Genomic DNA, 8378 nt, shown 5'->3' with positions numbered 1-8378 from the left:
TCATGGCCGTGGAGTCTTAGCTCCAGGTGGAAGGATTTTGTCCATGTCCACGGTGAGGTTGCTGCCTAACCAGTCCTGCCAAGAGGAGATGGAGCACCCTGGCCCACTGGGCACAGCCTGGGAGGCCCTAAGGAAGTTCAGAAAGCTGGATGCAGAGCCAAACACTCTCACCCATGCTTGGCTGCACCATGAGCAAGTTCTGTGTGTGGGTCTGGAAGAGGGGAGAGTGTGCCAGGTGGCGATGCTCTGAGACTCCGATAGACAGAATACCAGTTTCTGTGACCACATGACTATAGAAGGATCTGCTAAGGGTGAAAGTCAGGCCCATGGCCCCTCTGGCTGGTAGGTATGCCCAGGCTGGCCAAGACCCCTAGGAGGAGGGATCGCCAATGCCACCTGCTGCCTTCTTGTCTGGTCTTCTCAGACTAGAAGGATGGACTTGAGTCTCAAGAGACTGATCTTGGATGTGGTGCGGGCAAAGACTGGCTCGGGCTGAGTTTTGGGGAGCAGGCTGCACCCACTTCCCCCCAGTGCACTCACACAGACTCGTAACACTCGGAATCTCAAGGCACACATTTAGTTATCAACAGGGTCTTGGCAGATATTACTAGGTAAGCTGAAGTTAAGGATACTAAATTAGGGTGGGCCTCAATACTACCTCTGGCACCCTCAGTAGAGAGGAGAGATGGGGAAGGTGTGACCACACAGGTGGACGGACTGTGTCCACAAAAAAAGATGTGTGACCTTTGTTTCCGTGCTGTTCCACTCTGGTCTCTTGTTGTAGTGGTTACAGAAGCTGACGTTCTGTCAACCAGATTCTCAGAACATGGCCGGCTCTTAAGTCTCGGAGCCAACTGCACAAAGGAATGAGCACACATATCAGTCTATACGAAGAACCCCCCCTCTTCTTTGCCCTTCTGGGTGAATTCGGGGAGGCCCTTGGGTGCTCAGATGTCTTCACGGTGTCTTCACTGTGGTCTCCATCTCTGGACATGAAGCCACAGCCACCAGTCCATCTTTCAAAATTCATCATCTCCTCTCACCCTGACATCTGAGAAAATCCACAGAACCCTAAGTTAACCAAAAAGCAACATCTCACTCCAGAGTCTGTGCCAGCTTGGGTGGCTAGGCCTTTAGAGGGGCTTTGGCAATGTGTGGAGGCCAGCGGGTGCTGTGTACAGTGACAGAGACTTCAACAAGCAAAATCGTTTCACTGCCTCTCCCCGAGAAAGTCCTCAGCAAAGTATACCTTAGCCAGAGCTGCATTTTAAGGACAACAGACTCGGGATTTGAAAGAATAAGCACACAACATTGAGCTCAAAATGAGGTGCTTGGGGCTCCTACCAGCTCCCAAGGACCTGCCACTTGCAGAGACCTTGGTTCTGCTGAGCTTAGAGTCATGTGACAGAGGCAGCCATCTGAGGGGATTAAGATCCCTGCTCCAAAGCTCACCCATTGATTGTGAGGACAAGGGTTATGTCTTGCAGCCTCATGTCACCAATTTCTTTGGCCCAGTCCTTTGGGTCCTCCAGGAGAGCAGTTAAGGGCTGATGCCTAGCAGCTGGCCTAGACTCCCAACAGTCCCCTGAATGTGGATATAGAAAGTGTGGGACCAGTTCGAGGCTTCTGCAACCCCAGGCACATCTCAGCACCCTGCACCTGCATGCTTGTCTCCATGAAGTCTCTTGGAACCCAAGGTAGCCAGTGTCACATCCTTCAACACTCTGAAGGACTGTGCACAAGCTTCTGCTCACACTCTATTGGTCAGAACTAGTCACATGGCCAGCCCACCTACATGAGATCCTGGATTCAGAAAGCACAGGGACCATGCCTCCTGAGCAGTGTTTGGCTTGTCACCCAGCTCCCCTAGGACCATGGGACATCTGTGTATCTGAGCTTCACCTGCTCAAGCCAATGCAGAGGGTACAATGCTACTGCCCAGACAGGTGGCCTCAACCCCATTGCCCCTCCCTGTCCTACCCATCTCTCTCCCACTGCTCATGCCATGGATTCCTGAAAGAAAGGCAATTGCACTACAGACTTGGCTTGGCTTTCTGTGCAAGCCAAAACAAGGCTGCTACTCTCTTCTTCCTCAAACCAGACCTCCCAGACGGGAGCCAGAGACATTCCCAGTTGTCAGAGCTTCGAGTCTCATGCTGGTTATAAACCTACCAGATTGTGAGCCACAATGATGATTAATGTGTAGCCCAGGCCTGAGAGGAAAATGTCAAAAGTCAAAGAGGGGTGGAAAATGGGCATGTAAGTGGCCTGGGGAAATGGAAAAGCCAAGTGGGATAGGTGACCTAGCGTCTGTCTTCAGCCCCTCAGGTTCGGGCAAACTTCATCACTAAAGCAGGTATGGTGGCAGCATTCGAACCCACGAAGTTCACAGCCTGGAGCTTCCTCCCGTCTCTGGATGTCCCACCTCCCCACGTCACACACAGACCTGCTGCGTCATAACTCCAGCTCTCAGAGATGGCACCTAGATGCTCGGTCCATGCTGGTTCCTGACCTGGGCTGGCATATATTCTGGGTAACGCGACAGAGATGACGGACGTGGCAGAAAGTGTGGCCGCAGGTGTGTGGCTATGGACTCCCTGGCTTTTCACAGCCACGTTCAGAATCAGCCAGGCGGGTGGAGCGTGGGATAGAATGCAGGCCATGATCACCATCGTCCCCAATGACCCACTGTGGGACTGCATCTGCCTACCCTAACACCGTGTCTATGTGGTGGCCAGGTCTTTATCTGAGGACCACAGGAGGACCACTCCATCTTGTCATCATTGCCTCTCCTACATCAGGAGAGCAGCAGGTGCAGATGGAGCAAACCTGGTAGGGTTTGTTGACCTCAGTCACCAAGGTGGAACTGAACTGTTGCTGCAAAGCAGGAAGGGGAAATCCCTGTGTCATGTGACTCCCCGGGCACCTCTCGATACTCAGTGCTCTGATGTGCCTTGCTGAGGTATGATGACGAGGACTCGGGCTTCTCACTGGTCCAGCCAGCCAGGAGTGTGGCATGAGAGTAACTAGGCATATTGTTTCCTTGTGTTGTTGCTGGGACAAAATACACTGCCACGGTATCTTGTGGCAGGCTTGCCCTTGGCTGACAGTTTAGGGAGTTGCCATGGATCACGATGAGACAGGCACGGAAAGAGGCAGGAGCAGGAGGCAGCTGATTGCACCCGCAGTGAGGACGCACAGAGCCAAAGGGCAGTGGGAACTGCATTGCAAAATCTCCAGGTGCACCCCCAACGACCTGCTTCCTCCAACAGGCTCCAAATCCTAAAAGTTCCAGAACCTTCTAAAATGGCAGCACCGGCAGTGGGCCAGCTGTTCAAATACATTAGCCTCCTAGAGATATTTCACTTTCAAACCACAACACTCAGTGGTGCGGGAGCACAAGCAGTGGAGGCAGCTTCAGCGGTGGGCTCTAGATCAGCACACACCCTCTGGTAGCGAGTTTCCAGGAGCCACGGATCCCTGGTAACATGAATATGAGCTCTCCGTATCCTTCAGACAAGGGACAGGCAATTGTGGATGTTCTTGGGGCCCCAGCCAGGGCTCTTCCTGGACCAATGACTTCATCTCCTGTTGTTGGTGTGTTGGGAGCCCATGGCTTATGGTTTCCACCTCTTGTCCACTGAGAGCTACTGTTCCGCTTGGGAAGTTATGTACCTCAGAAAGGGCACAGCCAATACCTGACTGGCTACTGAGGTACAGATAGACAGACAAATGGACAGACATTTGCTTCTGTTGTGCATGAGACCGTAAGGCTTCTCTCCCACTCTGGCCTTTCTACGGCAGCAGTTCCTGGATAAATGACTGTGCCTTGTGTCTTCAGGTCTGAGAGGAGATACGCCAGCAGCCCCTTCCTGTCGGCACAAATTTCCACAAAAATGAACTGTCAGAATAAACAGTCATAATTAATGACAGGGTGATAAAAAACCAACCGTGAATCTTCACTGTGGTAGCTCTGGGATGCTCATCAGACCCCTCAAAGAAGAGGGAACGGGTGCCTCCGAGATGAAAGGGTCTAAATAACACCCGAAGTCTAACACACAGTGAGCTCCATGTCTAGGGATAGGCTTGGCTGGAAATGACGCTGATGGTATCGTTTAGAATGGAGAGGACTCATCCTTCCAGTGCCAGCATCTACCAATCCACCTAGCAGTTATATCTCAGCAAGACCCTGTCCCTGGGACCTGAAGCTGAGCTGTGCCACACTGCTGCTCTCTAAGCTCAGAGCTGAGAAATGACTCAGTAGAGGTCCAGGGACAGGGAAAAGCAGGAAGTGAAACTGGGCACCCAGCGTCTACCATTCAGGGTTGGATAAAAGAACAATGGTATGTGATGGCCGTCCTCAGTGGTCAACTTGACTTCATCTGACGTTAACTAGAACCCCAGTTGGAGGGAAGACCCACTTCTAGTCCAGATCTTTCCAGAGGGGGGGGGGATCCACTTCTAACTGGGGCTCCACCTTCTCTTGGAAACCTGTGTAAGGACTTGGAAGGGGGAAGCTTTTGCTCTTTGCCAACTTGTTCTCTCCTCTCCAGCCTTCCATTCCTCCTCTGGCATTCTGGCCGAGTTCTGTGGGATTCAGGTGTATACTGAAGACCAGCTGAGACATCCAGCCTGTGGACTGAACAACCACTGGATTTTGGACCTGTGCTCATAGGCAGCTATTGTTGGACAATCTGAACCACAGACTGTAAGTCATTCTTAAAAATCCCCTTTTTATATAGAGATTCATTCTACAAGTTCTGTTACTCTAGAGAACTCTGACTAATACAGATTTAGTGGTGACTTCAGGGCAAGACCCCACCCAGCTGAGCTTCCTACTTGTGAAAAGGAAGAAAAGCTTCAGCAATGAAAGAAACCATCAACAACAGAAAGCCGAGGCAGCTGTAACTGATTAAGGGGGCCATGATCCAGCCCCAGCAAGTGGCAAAATTTGGCAACTTCAGCTGTGTGGTTCTAGCTCTAGAGTCAAGGACACAAGGGGTTATAGATTCTCTCTCTGCAGCTAAGGAAAGCCACTTGGACCAGGCATGTGTCAGAGGTGTCCCTGCACGGAGGCCTAGGGAGGCCATTGCATGAAGCCATGAAGTTGAAGCCTGGATTGCCTCGGAAATCCCAAGATGTTGGAGATGCCAGAGCCATGGGATACAGGCCAAGGAGAGCTGCGAACAGGGTGTGGAACCAGGCCAAGAGAGCAGCTTCTCTGCTGTCAGCAGAGCTGAGAGGAATTGGAAATCTGAAGAGCCCTTTGGCGTCAGACATGGAGATGCAGAGCTGGGAGTTCACCCAGCTGGTTCTAGGTCTTGTTTTGGTCCAGTATTTCCTCACTACGCCCCCTTTTGGAATAATATATATTCAGAGCCATTGTATGTTGAAAGTATGTGACCTACATTTTTGATTTTGATTTGACAGGAAATTACAGTTAAGAGAGATTCAGAAGAAACTTTGAACTCTGAAACCATGTTGAGATTCTGCTAGACTCTGGAGACTTCTGAAGTTGGGCTGAATACATTTAGCATTATGATCTGGCTCCAAGCCCTTGGGGGCCAGGGAGTGAACTGTGGTGGCTTGAATAAGAATCGTCCCTCTAGGTTCCTATGTTTTAATACTTAGTCATCAGAGAGTAGCACTACTTGAGAAGGACTAGGAGGTGTGGTCTTGTTGGAGGAAGTGTGTCACTGGAAGTGAGATTTGAGGTTTCAGAACTTCAAGTCAGGCCCAGAGTCTCTCTCTTCCTGCTGCCTGGATCCAGATGTAGAACTGTTAGCTCCTTCTCCAGCACCATGTCTGCCTGCTGCAGTGCCTCCCACCATGATAATGGGCTGCACCTCTGAAACCGCAAACAATCCCAAATTAATTTATGATTAATTAATTATAATTGATTACTAATTATAAATAATTAATTATAATTACATTATAAAACTCTTTTATAAGCATTGTGGTCATGGTGTCTCTTCACAGCCGTAGAACATTGACTAAGACAGGGTGTCTGTGAGTGACTGGGAATTCCTGATGCTCTGAAGATCCATGAAGTACAAGGAGGATGTATTCACTCGGACCCAGGTGTCCTGCTGGATTATGACTTCCACGAGATAAGACATGGTCCTTCCATATTATTGCAGGCTTCCCTGGGCATTGTCCCTCCAGTTTTCACTATCACTTCCAACTTGGAAGCAGTGACTTCTGGGGTCAGCAGCACCTGTCTCCTCCCAGGGCAGCGCCTTCTCACCACTCTCTTGGTCTGGCTGGTCCTGGGCAGTCTCGCTGCTGTGCTTTGGGTCTGGCCTCTGAACATCCACCCTCTGCATCCCAACAGAAGCCACCTCTGCCACTCACTATCTGGGACCCCAGAGTCTCTCTTCAGACACAGAACATTGGAGGCCCTGGGACCACGGAGGTTTCTCTAGACCTGTCAGCAGACAGGCCCCAGCACTCACATCATGAAAACCTCTGGAGAGGATCAAGGTGCTGAAGTAGTGCACAAGAGTCAGGGTCTCCTGCTTGCACCCAGCACTCTTGGCACACGCAGGTTAAAAGGCCTGCACATTGTGTTTTGATAGCAGTGTGGATGTCCACGTGACTTTTAAAACCAGGAGAGTGCCTTCCCTAAGAGTTTATCAATCAGGATGGCCAGAGAACACTTCTATTTAGAGAAGAACGAACATAGAAAGGCCAGGTAAAATATGAAGTGTATCTTTCGGTGCAGGGCCGAGCTCGCAAAAGAGTAATGGAAATTTCCAGGGGCTGAAAATGAGTAACATGATCCAAAGTAGTAACTGTGTGAGGTAACGCTGTGCTACCTGGGGCTGGCTCCCAGATGTTGGGGCTTAGAATGCGTTCCTAGGAGAGGGAGGTCCTCAGCCCTCAAGGGGCAAAAGTCAGACCTATGATTTCTACAAAGAGCTGTTCCTACCATGACCTCAGCAAAGGGTGGCTACCAGCAAACATGCCCCCAGAGCAGGCGTGACAGGAGTGACTATCTACCTGGTCCTGACTAAGATGATGCTACAGTCTGGCTGTAATGCATTGTCCATAAATAAATCCTTGGCCCCTGCAGTGCCAGCATGGGAAGTGCTGTCAGCCTTTAGGAGGCAAGGTCCTAGTGGGAGGTGCTTAGGTCACTGGGGCTGTGCTTCTGCCTGCCACCCAGAGGCAGGGGTCAGAGAAGCCGAGTCTCCATGACTGAGAGTTAAAGACGCTATCTCTTCATTACTTGTCTCACATATTACACTTCAATAGCGCAAAGCTGACATAGAGATGGGAATTTTGAAAATGTCTCCTGGGGCTGGAGAGAGCTCAACAGTTAAGAGCACAGTCAGCTCTTCTAACCTGGGTTCAATTCCCAGCACCCACATGGCCACTCACAGCTGTCTGTAATTCCAATTCTAGGGAATCTAGTGCCCTCTACTGGCCTCCACAAGCAATGCACACATGTGGGGTACAGACATACATGCAGGCAAACCCCCATAGATAAATAATAATAATAAATAATAATAACAACAACAACAACAACAATAATATAGCTTTAAATTTTCTCCTGCAGAGAACTTCTAGAATAGTGGACTAAAGACTCAAAATCCTATAGCTGTAGAAAATCAAGAATGCAGGAAAAAATGATCAAAATTAATTTAATTGCTTAATTCTGACTGCCCTTGAGATTCTTCAGAAGCAAGAACTAGAGTCTAAGTCAGAGTTACAGCCTGCTAGGAGACTGAAGTCACACTCACTAACATCTGGAAGACTTCTCACCTCAAGAAATCTCTCAGGGCTGGTGAGATGGTGCAACAATAAAAGTGCTTGTCCCAAACCCTGAGGACGTAAGTCTGATTCCCAGAACCCACTGGAAGCTGCCAGATGTGGCAACGCACATCTGTAATCCCAGCACTCCAGCCCTCACACCCGTAAATGAAATGTCTAAGAAAGAAATTCATGCCCAGACATTAATTGGCCTCTAACTAGGCAGAGTGAGCAGGTACTGGAGTGGCCACACAAGATAAAGAATGTGGATCTCACAACAGAGACCACGATGGGGATACCCACAGAATCAGCTGACCTGAGCTAGTGGGAGCTCTCTGACTCGAGACTGACAACCAGGGAACCAGCATAGGATCAAACGAGGCCCTCTGAAGGCAGGGGACAATGGTGGGGCTTGGGCAGTGTGTGCAGTAGTACGTGAACTGACCTTGAGGGACCCATTCTCTATGGAGAGACACTTTGCTCAGCATAGGCACAGGGTGGGGTTGGGGGAGGGCCTTGGTCCTGCCTCAAGGAGATGATGGACAGACTTGGTTGGCTTCCCAGAGGAGGCCTTACCTTCTCTGAGGAGTGGATGAGGGGTAGGGTGGGGGAAATATAGGGAG

The 8378-nt window shown here is 50.2% G+C and overlaps 1 pseudogene; it reads right to left on the bottom strand.

Moving 5' to 3' along the window:
- LOC121448255 overlaps positions 1 to 8378 on the bottom strand; it is a 29977-nt pseudogene continuing 21599 nt past the window's right edge.

This window comes from Microtus oregoni, unplaced genomic scaffold (assembly GCF_018167655.1).
Source record: "Microtus oregoni isolate MIOR12 unplaced genomic scaffold, Mior012 000005F_ref0000423, whole genome shotgun sequence".
NCBI classification, from domain to species: Eukaryota; Metazoa; Chordata; class Mammalia; order Rodentia; family Cricetidae; genus Microtus; species Microtus oregoni.
The sequence above is the reverse complement of the archived record's forward strand: the minus strand, read 5'-3'. Positions and strand labels throughout refer to the sequence as shown.